Below are 14,394 nucleotides of genomic sequence, written 5' to 3'. Positions count from 1 at the left end.
TTGTTTTTTCTTTCTTTAGTTTTCCTTTTCCTTACCAGTAAACATTTTATTATTTGACTTTTTTTTACTAGTACCATTATAAATCATTAATAAGTTCTTAAAATATAAAACTCTAACGTCAAGTTAAACTCTAATGAGTTCATAATATTATAATAAATCAGTTATTTTACACAAATATTCCAACACCTCACGATTCAATATTCCCACTAACCCCTCTAAACCAACATAACAACAACTCTTTTTTATTTTCTTAAAAACAACACATAGTAAACTATGGTGTTAATTTCAGCTATTTTAAAAATTAAATAAAATCAATTGTGTAGAATTATTTTTTTTTTCTAAATCAATAAAAATTCAACTCAATTTATTTCTTTAAAATAATCAAGAGTAATTTAAACAAAATTTATTTTTATTTTACAAAATAAGTCAACTTTAACTCCTTCAAAATGTAATTTTTTAAAAATTCTAAGTTTTTTCGAACTCTAATGCTCAAGAATTATTATTATTAATAATATGAATTTGATTTCATTAACAAGGTCAATTTTTTAATAATCATGTTGTAACACCAAATACAAGGTATGTCAATCATTAATGTAAAAGAACTCACGATTTGCCAAGAAGGGATTCCTATACTTCGAATTGGTTTTGGGATTTGCTTGCTTTCTCAGCTCTTAGCTCTTCTTCCCTTTATACTCTGGTTCGAATTTATAGATCTCCCAAATGTTGCTTGTTATCTTCTTTTAGCGTTAGTGTGGTCAGCTAATGGATCTTGAGATGAAGATAGGGACATGCAATGGGTTAGACATGTGTAGAAGACTTTAGAGAATTTTGGAAAAAAGAAAAAAATTGATGGACGAGAGAGACGATGAACAGTAACGGTACGGTGTTGATGTTTTTTAAATGTTTTGAGATAAGGTTGGATTTGTTGGTGGAAAAAAGGGTGCAATCGGTTGGTTGGTGAAATGAAATGGAAGTTTTTGTTAGTTAAGGGTATCCATGAGAGAGAAAAATAAGAAATAAAGGTGTCATGTTCTTTCCTTGTCAATGACTAATCAATTTATTCGTGTAAAATAAATAGTTAAATTAAATGATGGGTATTTTAGAGAAACTATCATTAAATATTAGAGAAGTAGTACATAGTTGATATTTTCGTTTTTTGATTCTAAAAAATGAGGCTAATATATATATATATATATATATAATTCATTCTAGATGAGTTATAATTCGTACTTTGATTTAAGACTTAATTGCAAAATTGGTCATACTATTTTCACCAAAAGATAAAATTGACTCATCTATTTTAAAATCCAATATAAATTAGTACAAATGACATTAAGATAAACTCATTGATGTGGAAACATTTATAACAAGAGTTTCTAAATATGGAGACCAAAACTCCATATTTAGAAAAAGAGATAAAAAAAATTTTGAGAAAAATAAAAGGACTAAAATAACATTTAAATCTATTTTATATAGCTAAAAACATTATGAGGTAATAATTTTGAAATATCAATTTAAATAAGTTTACTATATTTTTATAATTTAATATAGTGCATTTAAATTTACTATAGTTTAAAAGAACATTTAAACTTTTTTCATCCTATAAAACAATGCAATATCAATAAACTTCATTTAACTATAATATTTTAATTTAATTTCAAAAACTTACTAGTACTTTAAGATTTTGATACAAAAAGTCATTTCTAATTAAATAAGTAAAATACAACTTATAACTCTTATTTCCTGTATTACCTATCAGAGTGGGGCTTCTTTCAACCTTGAACTTCATGACTGATTAACATGTAATGACTGCAATTTCGCAAACATATGACCAAGTCAGTCAAACACAAACAACAAAGGAAGTGAGTTTCGAAATCATCTTGATATTATAATATAAGGAAGAAAAACACGCAAATAATTATAATAAATTATATCATAACACATCATGATATATCAAAATATTCAAGAAAATAATATCATATTGTAATGTCAAAATCACTCAAGTAAAATCAATATATATCGTCATATCATCAAATTATCTAGGAGGAATTACTATCACCCTTGGTACACATTAATCACAACAAAATTATTACAAGATAATGCAATGCAGTGCATGAACATAGACTATATTTCTTCTCCATTTGGTTCCATTCTAACTATGAAATACTTGGTTAGGAGGCTTGATATTATGCCGCCACGCAAGTGAACAAACCATTTAAATTGGTCTTGTCCTTATAGACCCCTCAACTCAACACAAGACACATATATTATTTGAATCAAGTTGATTTTATACTTAGAGTTTTGATGTTAACAAAAGTATTTTATGAGAACAATATATTTGACTTTTGAAGAAAATAGAAAATAAGATTTGATTCGAATTTATGCTTGAAGAAAATATTTGACCAAGTTGAAAAGAAGATAGGGTCATATGTTTTTGAAGAAAATCTAAAATAAGATTTGATTTAGATTTATGATTGAAGAAATTTTTTGACCAAGTCGAAAACAAGATATGGTCAAATGTTTTGAAGAAAATCTAAAATAAGATTGGATTATGATTTATGATTGAAGAAGATCTTTGACCAATGTTGAAAATAAGATCTTGTCAAGATTTGATCAATATTTATCACAAGAAGATATGAATTATTTACTAAAAGATTTGATCAACATTTATCAAACACAAAATATGAAGAAAATCAATCTGAATGATTTATAAACTCCACCTGAACAAAATATGAACATAATCAATCTAGAAGAACTGCACAAATTGGATTCATAAATAAAGAATTGTACAATAGTAAGTAGTGCCAATTTAGTTAATTATAATTTGGGTTAAACAAGTTTATCGTCCCTATCAAATTTTGAAAATTTGTTTATAGTCCCTGTTAAAAAAAATCATATATTGTAGTCCTTACAAAATTATTATTCAAGTAGTTTTAGCTCTTGTTGGAGCATCAACATGAGTTAGTGAATGATTGTTTTGAATACATGCTTACAATACTATGAAAAGTTCCTCCGTAAAAAATGACCTCAGAAGTTTATTTTAGGTCCATATTCAAATGACTTTTATCTTGAACATAAGACATTTATAAAATTCATTAACTCCCAAGTTAAAAAATTATATTATGTGCAAATGAACTTTTAAAAATGTTGTAAACAGACTTGCAAAAAATCAATCAAAAATTTAAAAGAAAGTGCATAATTTCTATGTACTAAAAAGTTCTTAACCCTAATAATTTCACTCTTCACTAATTTATAAAAGAAAAACTCATGATGATAATATATAAAATAAATTTTATAAGTTTTTCAATGGCTGGCTTGCAATTATCTAGTAACTTGATAATCATAAAAATCTTAAATTTAAATATATTAATTAAAAATAATAAATACCATTGAATATTATATCTAAAGCTAATTTAGCAAGCATGACCGTGATGCAATTAACAATGCTCATAAAACAAATATAATTTCTTTGATACAAATAAAACAAAAAGGATTACAAGGTCTTTGTTATGAATAATTAAAATAAAAAGATTGTATATTGAGACTAAATATATCTATATTCATAGTATGATAAGTTGAGATAGAATTACCTTATTTTTTGTGAAGTTACAAATTCAAATTTTAAAACTTTTTATATGTTTGATATGAAACACACAAAAGAGATAGATCATAAAAATTTTAGTCGATAAAAAAGAATAGTTATAGATTGTGTTTGTATACTCAAACCCCTAATTATAAAAACTTCAAAGTATGTTTTTAACTATAGAACATAAAACTTTAAAAATGATTTCTTCTATTTCTTTTCTCAAGAAATAAATATTCAAGTAAGTTCTGGCAACATGAACTTTTATTATAGTGACACGACATTCATGTGATAGCTAAGTCCATATCTTAATTTTATATAATTATTGTTTGACTCAAGGATTATTTTAAAACACTTAACTAAAAATAAAAATCTCTCAACTGCCTCATCAACATAACCTCATTAATAGTGTCTATGTTGTAAGTACAAATTTTGATCGTCAAAGGTTTAGTTAGTAGAAGCAATGATACACATCATATTAGAAAATATGGAATCGACGGATGTCTAATCCATTGGAAATAAAAGTAATGACATACATTGTTGAAATATATTTAACCCTTGAAACAATACTACTAATAGTACAATCATATGCTTGTTTGGATAATGTCTTAAGAAGCAACACAAACTATGTAATTTGGACGAATTTCAAAAACTTTTCTACATTTTATAGCACATTTCTCAATACAAATGATTTCACCGTTGTACTATCTATTTGTTTAGTTCTTGGAGAATCGTAACCTTTTGCGACATTAAACACAACTATTGTCATAATCATGACAATATTTTTCATCTCACTCTCTCCCATAATTATCTTCTCTAAGTAAAAATTGATTTTCTCACTACGCCAAAAATGACATTTAACAGCGCCCATTTTACAGCCCTTGCTAAACACAAGCGCTGTTGTAATTATATTTTAAAAATAACGGAACCTATTACAGCGCTTTTGATTCAAAGTGCTGTAAAACAAGCGCTGTAGTAGGTCATATAACGTTTGCGCATCACGTTATAAGGCTTTTACAGCGCTTGTCAAAAAAGCGCTGTAAAAGGAAGCGCTTTCGCGTATCAGTTACAGCGCTTTTTTCACAAGCGCTGTAAAATACATGCGCTTTCATTGAATTTAACTACCTATTACAGCGCTTTTTTCACAAGCGCTATAAAACACATGCGCTTTCATTGAATTTAACTACCTATTACAGCGCTTTTTTCACAAGCGCTGTAAAACACATGCGCTTTCATTGAATTTAACTACCTATTACAGCGCTTTTTTCACAAGCGCTGTAAAACACATGCGCTTTCATTGAATTTAACTACCTATTACAGCGCTTTTTTCACAAGCGCTGTAAAACACATGCGCTTTCATTGAATTTAACTACCTATTACAGCGCTTTTTTCACAAGCGCTGTAAAACACATGCGCTTTCATTGAATTTAACTACCTATTACAGCGCGTTTTTCACAAGCGCTGTAAAATACATCTTTAAAATAATTATATACGTTGGAAACCCTCATATCCTCTACATCTTTCAAATAATTATATACGTTGCGAACCCTAATATCCTCTACGTACTGTGCGGCCATCTACGTTGTCTAAGGTATTTTTTACACATGATCTGTTATGTTTTGAAATTGTCAAAAATTGTCAAAAACTCATACCACATGATCTGTTCTGTTTTGAAATTGTTAGTTGATATTGGTTTCTTTTTGAAACTTGTTGATATGTTTTGAAAGCTTATTATTTTTGTTACTGCATTTATATAGGTGGTATAATATGGATAGGAAATGGATTTCAGCCAATCGATTGTCAAAAGAGTATGAAATTGGAGTGAAGGAGTTTGTTGAGTTTGCAGTGAAGAATGCAAAAGATCCAAATAGAGTAGTTTGTCCTTGTTTAAAATGTTGTTTTGGAAAACGTGTTAGAGAAGATGAATTAGAAGGACATCTAGTATGTAATGGAATTGATCAAAGCTACACATGTTGGATAAGACATGGTGAGAAAAAAAAAGGAAACATTAATTTTGAGAATAGTTCGACATATGCTTCAACTGACTTCGATACAGATACATATGAGCCGGACCGAGTTGATGAGATTGCAAAAGCAGTTGAAGAAGATCTTCGAGATTGTCCTAAAATGTTTGAAAGTTTGTTGAGTGATGCAGAGAAAGAATTATATAATGGTTGTACTAAATTCACAAGACTGTCAGCGATATTAAAGTTGTACAACTTAAAAGCGAGTAATGGATGGTCTGATAAAAGCTTTACGGAATTATTAACACTCATAAAAGATATGTTGCCAGATGATAATGAACTTCCCAGTCGAACCTACGAGGCTAAACGGATTTTGTGTTCTATTGGAATGAGTTACGAAAGGATTCATGCGTGTCCTAACGATTGCATTTTATTTCGAAACGAATATGAACTACTTAAGGCGTGTCCGAAATGCAATGTCTCTCGATATAAGAAGAAAGAATCTACTCCAGCAAAAGTCGTGTGGTATTTTCCTATAATACCAAGATTTAGGCGCATGTATCGCAGTGAAGAAGATTCAAAACACTTGACATGGCATGCAGATGAAAGAATTAGAGATGGAATGTTTCGACACCCTGCAGATTCCCCACAATGGGCAAAAATTGATCACGAGTATCCTGAATTCGGGATAGAGTCAAGAAATCTAAGACTTGCACTTTCTACTGATGGAATGAATCCACATGGTCTTCAAAGCATCTCACATAGCACGTGGCCTGTGATTTTGGTAATATATAACCTACCTCCATGGTTATGTATGAAGCGTAAGTTTATGATGTTGTCTCTGTTAATTTCTGGACCCAAACAACCGGGGAATGATATCGACGTATACTTGACTCCTCTAATCGAAAATTTAAAAAGTATGTGGGAGACAGGTGTGGAAGTTTATGATGGGTATAAGAAAGAATGTTTCAATTTAAGGGTTATGTTGTTCGGCATAATTAATGATTTTCCAGCATATGGTAATTTATCAGGATATAGCATTAAAGGTCAGTGTGCATGTCCTATATGTGAAGAGAGTACAAATTGGATGCGGTTGAAACATTGTAAGAAGAATGTGTTTCTTGGACATCGTAGATTTTTACCTTATAGTCATCAGTATCGTGGGTGGAGAAATGCATTCAATGGAAAATCAGAGGAAGGTAAAGCTCCTTTAGCACCGACTGGATATCAAATACTTGAAAAAGTACAAGGTTTGACCAATAAATTTGGCAAACCTTTTGCGGGAGAGCTGGTGAAAACTGGGTGGAAGAAAAAGTCAATTTTCTTTGAATTGCCATATTGGAAGTCATTGTATGTAAGACATTTCCTCGATGTGATGCATATTGAAAAAAATGTATTTGAAAGTGTTATTGGTACGTTACTCAATGTTCCAGGAAAGTCTAAAGATGGCGTCAATGCAAGATTGGACTTGGTCGATATGGGAATAAGAAATGAACTGGCTCCAGTAAAGAAAGGAAATCGCACATATCTACCTCCAGCCGCTCATACTCTATCTAGAAAGGAAAAAATTGTTTTATGTAAATTTCTACACGAAGTTAAAGTTCCAGAAGGATACTCTTCGAACATTAAAAATTTGGTTTGTATGAAAGACCTCAAGTTAAAAGGTTTGAAGACCCATGATTGTCATATTATAATGGAGCATTTGCTACCAATAGGTATACGTTCCATTTTACCTGAAAAAGTTCGACTAGCCTTAACTAGATTATGTTTCTTCTTCAGGGAAATTTGTAGTAAAGTGATCGACCCTCAGAAATTACCGACATTGCAGAGGGAAATTGTTGTTACTTTGTGTGAGCTTGAAATGTATTTCCCACCATCGTTTTTTGATATAATGGTTCACCTTACTGTTCATCTGGTTAAGGAGACACAACTTTGTGGGCCAGCTTATATGAGATGGATGTATCCGATAGAACGATATATGAAAATATTAAAAGGGTACGTAAAAAGTAGAAGTCGACCAGAAGGTTGTATTGCTGAACGATACATTGTTGAAGAGGCTGCTGAATTTTGTACTGAATATCTGTCCAATGTTGAATCCATAGGGCTTCCCATGTCTCGTCATTCGGGAAGACTATCAGGAGAAGGGATAACTGGAAGGAGACTACTGACTATATCAAGGACAGAATGGGAGCAGGCACAATTGTATGTTCTGCACAATGATGATGAGGTTCAACCGTATGTTACAATACACATTGATCAGTTATCTCGTTTGAACATGAATAGGAATCAAAATTGGATAACTCGAGAGCACAATCGAAGTTTTGTAACATGGTTAAAAAATCACATAATGTCAAAATTTGATATAGACCCCGGATCAATTTCAAATAGATTGAGGTGGCTAGCAAATGGTCCGAGCTTACATGTCTTTTCTTACACTGGTTATGTTATTAACGGCTACACATTTTATACCAAAGAACAAGATGATCAGACCACTATGCAAAATAGTGGAGTCACTCTCGTAGCTGAAGCGATGCATGTCTCAAGTGCAAAAGACAAAAACCCAATATATGCAAATCTATCATATTTTGGGGTTATCGAGCGCATATGGGAGTTAGACTACACAATGTTTCGTGTTCCCATATTTGGTTGCAAGTGGGTCGATAATAATAATGGCGTTCGGATTGATGAGTCAGGATTCTTGCTTGTCGATTTTAATAGGGTGGGATACAAAGACGAGCCTTTTATTTTAGCGTCGCAAGCTCAACAAGTGTTTTATGTCACTGATCCTTCTAATGATAAATGGTCTGTTGTCCTATCGACCAATAAAATAAGTGATGATAACAATAATGATGAAGATGTTGGTAATGATCTTTTATTTGCAACATCACAACAACCACATGAAATTGATTCAACTGATGATGGTTTATATCTTAGAGATGATCATGATGAGGGAATTTGGATTAATCCATCGTTTCGTATTGTAAATGGACAAACAAATGTGAATGTCACCAGGAAAAGAAGAAGGGCATCTTAATGTATATATATGTTTAATTGTTTTATATAAGCTATGCATGTAATCTGAACTGTGTTATTGTAAATATGCATGTAATCTGAATTGAGTGTTTTATACTAAGTTCTGATTAATTTATTTTCTGATTAATTTATTTTCTGCTTATATTTAGCTTGATTTGAGTGTTTTATACCAAGTTCATGTAACAATGAGTGTTTTATATTTAGCTTGATTTACATGAACTGAACTGAATATAAATTAGTAATTTACATGAACTGAACTGAACTGAATAGAGAGATTCTCTTTTGCTCAGTGCATATATATATATAGATTCTTCAGAATACTCATTTCTAATAATTCATCATCTCCTAAAGTATTGTGATAAAGACAATGATAACAATATTTTTAATCCAATAAACAATGATAAAAATGTTTTTAATGTCATCCCAACCCAAATAAACCAAACACAAAAATAAAATAAAGAGACATTTTACAGCGCTTATCTTAAAAAGCGCTGTAAAAGATCCTTTTAAAAATAAAATAATGAGTGTTTTATACCTTTTACAGCGCTTTTCACACAAAGCGCTGTAAACGACTCTTTTGAAAGTGAGTAAAAAAGACATTTTACAGCGCTTATTTGACAAAGCGCTGTAAAAAAGCTTTAAAAATAATATTCATCAGACACCTAATTTCTTCAAACACCTTGTACGCATCATGGGAATCCAAAAAACATCAGACACAAACCCATTTCTTCAAACACCTTGTACGCATCATGGGAATCCAAAAAACATCAGACACAAACCCATTTCTTCAAACACCTTGTACGCATCATGGGAATCCCCAAAAACACCAGACACAAACCCATTTTTCGCAACATGGCAATGATCCTGAATACCAATTAAGTTTCGATTTAAGAAGGAAAGAGAATGTAAAGAGATAAAAAGGGTGTTGAGGTGGAGATTGAATTGTGAAAGAGTAAGCTTTGATGTTTGTGAAGAAGATGCATAAAAGGAGAAGAGTTTGGTGAAGAGGAAGGGATTTTTGTGGTGACCAGTTACTACTATGTGGGTTTTGCATGCATGTTGAGCTTGTTTAAAAAATAACATAACATAACAAAACACAAAAACAATAAGGCCTTTTACAGCGCTTATTTGGAAAAAGCGCTGTAAAAGAGCCTTTTAAAATTAACATAAAGAGACATTTTAGAGCGCTTATGTGGAAAAGCGCTGTAAAAGGCTTTAAAAAACATTCATATAACATAATAACACACGGAGGTCTTTTACAGCGCTTATTTGGGAAAAGCGCTGTAAAAGAGCCTCTTAAAATTAACATAAAGAGACATTTTAGAGCGCTTATGTGTAAAAGCGCTGTAAAAGGCATTCAAATAACATAATAACACACGGAGGTCTTTTACAGCGCTTATTTGAAAAAAGCGCTGTAAAAGAGCCTTTTAAAAATTTAACTAAAGAAGCCTTTTAGAGCGCTTATGTGTGAAAGCGCTGTAAAAGGCATTCATATAACATAATAACACACGGAGGTCTTTTACAGCGCTTATTTGAAAAAAGCGCTGTAAAAGAGCCTTTTAAAAATTTAACTAAAGAAGCCTTTTAGAGCGCTTATGTGTGAAAGCGCTGTAAAAGGCATTCATATAACATAATAACACACGGAGGTCTTTTACAGCGCTTATTTGAAAAAAGCGCTGTAAAAGGCATTCAAATAACATAATAACACACGGAGGTCTTTTACAGCGCTTATTTGAAAAAAGCGCTGTAAAAGGCATTCAAATAACATAATAACACACGGAGGTCTTTTACAGCGCTTATTTGAAAAAAGCGCTGTAAAAGAGCCTTTTAAAAATTTAACTAAAGAAGCCTTTTAGAGCGCTTTACAAAATAAGCGCTGTAAAAGGCTTATAAAAAGCGCTGTAAAAGTGTTACGTATATATAACAGTTACCTCTTCAGTTTCCTCTTCATTACGTAACCTTCATCTCAACCTTCATTTCTTCTCTTCTTTTGCAAACCCTATCATCCCGTCCTTTACGAACCTTATTTCCACGATCATCTCCTTCATTTCGAACCTTATTTCCATCCAAGATCATCTCTCCCATTTCACACAATATATTTTCATTGAAATACGTAACCCTCATTACGTATTTCTTCAAACCGTATTTCTGTGAACCATATTTCTGTGAACTTTCTGCAAACCCTCTTTTCTTTGCATTTCGTCTTTCTTCGAACCATCATTATTCAGGTATTGATGTTATTAAATTTTTGTAATCATTAGAATGCATGTTGAGCTTTTTTAAGATATACTGATACATGTTGAGTTTGTTTATAATAATGCATGATCCATGTTGAGCTTGTTGATGTTATACTAAAGTGCATGTTGAACTTGTTGTAGTTAAATGGATACAAACAAAGATTTAGAAGTTCAAAATGAAGAAGTTGGCACCTCTAAGACTTACGAAAAAGAAGTCAAACGTGGTGCAACTATCATGCAAAGGGTGATTAAAGCACGGAGCAGTGGCATTAAATTTGAGGTATACTATATATACTCTGTTTGCTGTGTGTTTTTTTATCTTTTTTTAGGGTTTAGGGCATGTACTTACTATATGAGTTTATTAGGTTGGCTGGAACGAGAGTGGTCAGCCAGTTGACCCCAACAGCTCCATGTTTGTAAGCTACATTGGGGCTGTTGTTCGTCAAAATGTCCCAATAACAATAGACAACTGGAGAGATAAGGCGTTGAAGGATGCCAAAGATATCATCTGGAATGACATTCAAGTAAATATTTTGATCTACTCTTTTGTCATTTATAATTTTTTTTCTGTAAAATACATTACTTATAATTGTTTTCATTGCAGACCACTTTTGTTCTTGATGAGGAACGAAAGTCATATGTTTTGAGAGTTGCTGGGAAAATCCATCGTGGATTTAGATCCCATCTCTCAAATTTCTATCTAAAAGATAGAGAAGGAAACACAAATGCTGAACCTCCAAAGATATATCAACATTATATATCAAAGGATGAATGGAGTGCATTTGTTTCCAAACGTTCTGACCCGGCGTTTGTCGTAAGTGATTAATTTATTAGCATTTGTGTTTTATTATTCATATTCGTAGCGTATTTTAAATTTTTACACAATTGCTATTTTTTTTTTATATAGAATATTAGTAAGGCAAATCGCGAACGGGCAAGCAACCCAAAACACCCATACAAGAAATCACGTATGGGATATGCACGCCTTGAACAAAAAATTGTAAGTAATTAAACATCACTTGTAATTTGTATTATAAACTATAGTGTGTAACTAATTTGTATTATTTTGTTTATGATTTTAACGAATAGAGAAAAGACACCCAAGCCGATCAACCCTTGGGTCGTCATATCTTATGGAAGGAAGCGCGTGTTAACAAAGAAGGAGTGGTTGATAATGAAAATGTCAAGAAAGTTGTAGAACTTTGTGTAAGTATATTATCACTTTAATATTTTTTAATATTGTATTTTAAAAATGCTATTGAACTTATCTTTTTAATGTTACATGTATTTTAGGAAACTATTGAACAAAGTTCTGAAACTCAAGAGGGCAACAAGGATACGTGCAGGGACATTCTTGGGAAAGTGTTTAATGTCCCTGAGTATTCCGGTCGAGTGAGGGGGAAAGGATTTGGCGTAACTCCCAAAAGCTTTTTTCCTCAAGAGAAGCGCCAAAAACCTTCCAACGAGGAAGTATTAGAGAAGCTCAGAATCTTATCGGAGCAAGTGGCACTCTTGGTGAATACGAATAAAGACAAGCAACTTCCGGTTCAGCTCCAACCTGAAATACAAATGGAGAGTGAAACCGGGAGTTGCAACGTCGGTTTGAAGAGTATTCCCGAGGTAATTAATTACTTACTACTTACTTGCTTATGTAATTACTTATGTATTAAACAAACTTATATATTAACTGTACTTATGTTTTAACTATTGATGTAGGGTGTCACTACATGTGTCCTATACTTGTCCTCGCCGACTCAACGGAAGGTGGGAAAAGGAATATTGCACAATACTTCGGGAGAAGTATTGCACAATATTCCGATCCCCGCGGGCCATGTCAAAGTATCGCCTACGGTTGCTTTCGAACCAACTGCACCGTTGCCCATACCGGACAACGATGGAGATATGAAGTTCTTAAGCGACGCTATTGGCAGTTACGTGGCATGGCCCACACACCTTGTTGCCCTCGAAAAAAAGATTCCCAAGGACAAATCAGTTACATCTCCCGAAAAGGTTTGTCACATTTATTGCCTAAGGTTTTTTATTTTTTCAGATTCAATAAACTAACATTTTACCTCATTTTTGTAGGTCCAAATAAATAAACCACCCCTACAGCCAAAAAAAGGCAGCAGACCTCAAAAATTGGAGGTTAATAGGGCTGCCAAACTACAAAGGCTGGAGGGTAATAAAGCTGCAAAACTTGCAGCAACAAAAAATCTGGATCGGGGAAAATCGGTCGCTGCTGCTGCTGCTCCTAATAAAAGTCAGCCACGCCTTGGTAAATACGGGGCGTGTCTTGACATCCAAATAAAAAGGAACATGGGCAGCAGCAACGATTCGCCCATTGTACAAATGAATCAAGACATCTTTGGAGATGAGTATATTGAATACCTCGAAAAGGAGCAAATGTACGATCTTCTCGAACATAAGGAGCTGAGTGTTACTGTAATCAGCTTGTACATAAGGTAAAAAATACTTTTAATTGCATTTATTTGTAATTAATTAAATGTATTGGTAATTAATCTAGTTTAAAATTTTCATTGAAGGTTTTTGTACGAGAAGGTCGTGTGCACGAGGAAACTGTCAAATAAATACTCATTCTTGTCTCCGCATAAGATGTCGATGTTCAAACTCGATCCAGACAATGTAAAACACTACATTGTAGATATGTTTTTAAGAAATAAAGAAAGTGATAAATTGTTCTTGGCACCATATAATTCAGGGTACGTAATTTTATCTTTTTTAATTGATGAGAATTTAATTTATTAGTTGTCTATAAACAAAATTGCTTAACCAATTTTTTGTTGTTGTAGGGCACATTGGGTGCTATTTGCAATCAATGCGGTCTCTGAAGTGATATACTATTTGGATCCCGTGCACGGCGATTACACCAATCACCCCGGAATAAAGAATATGCTCGACACGTAAGTAATATTCATTTATTTCTTACATATATATATTTATATATATATATATATAAATATATATATGTAAGAAATAAATGAATATTACTTACGTGTCGAGCATATTCTTTATTCCGGGGTGATTGGTGTAATCGCCGTGCACGGGATCCAAATAGTATATCACTTCAGAGACCGCATTGATTGCAAATAGCACCCAATGTGCCCTACAACAACAAAAAATTGGTTAAGCAATTTTGTTTATAGACAACTAATAAATTAAATTCTCATCAATTAAAAAAGATAAAATTACGTACCCTGAATTATATGGTGCCAAGAACAATTTATCACTTTCTTTATTTCTTAAAAACATATCTACAATGTAGTGTTTTACATTGTCTGGATCGAGTTTGAACATCGACATCTTATGCGGAGACAAGAATGAGTATTTATTTGACAGTTTCCTCGTGCACACGACCTTCTCGTACAAAAACCTTCAATGAAAATTTTAAACTAGATTAATTACCAATACATTTAATTAATTACAAATAAATGCGGGTGGGCATATTACAGCGCTTTTGTGAGAAAGCGCTGTAATATGCCCACCCATATATGAAATTATGGTTGGACATATTACAACGCTTTTTTGAGAAAGCGCTGTAATATGCCCACCCATATAT

The sequence above is a fragment of the Cicer arietinum genome, chromosome 2, assembly GCF_000331145.2.
Source record: "Cicer arietinum cultivar CDC Frontier isolate Library 1 chromosome 2, Cicar.CDCFrontier_v2.0, whole genome shotgun sequence".
Taxonomy (NCBI): Eukaryota; Viridiplantae; Streptophyta; class Magnoliopsida; order Fabales; family Fabaceae; genus Cicer; species Cicer arietinum.
This window is presented reverse-complemented; position numbering follows the sequence as displayed.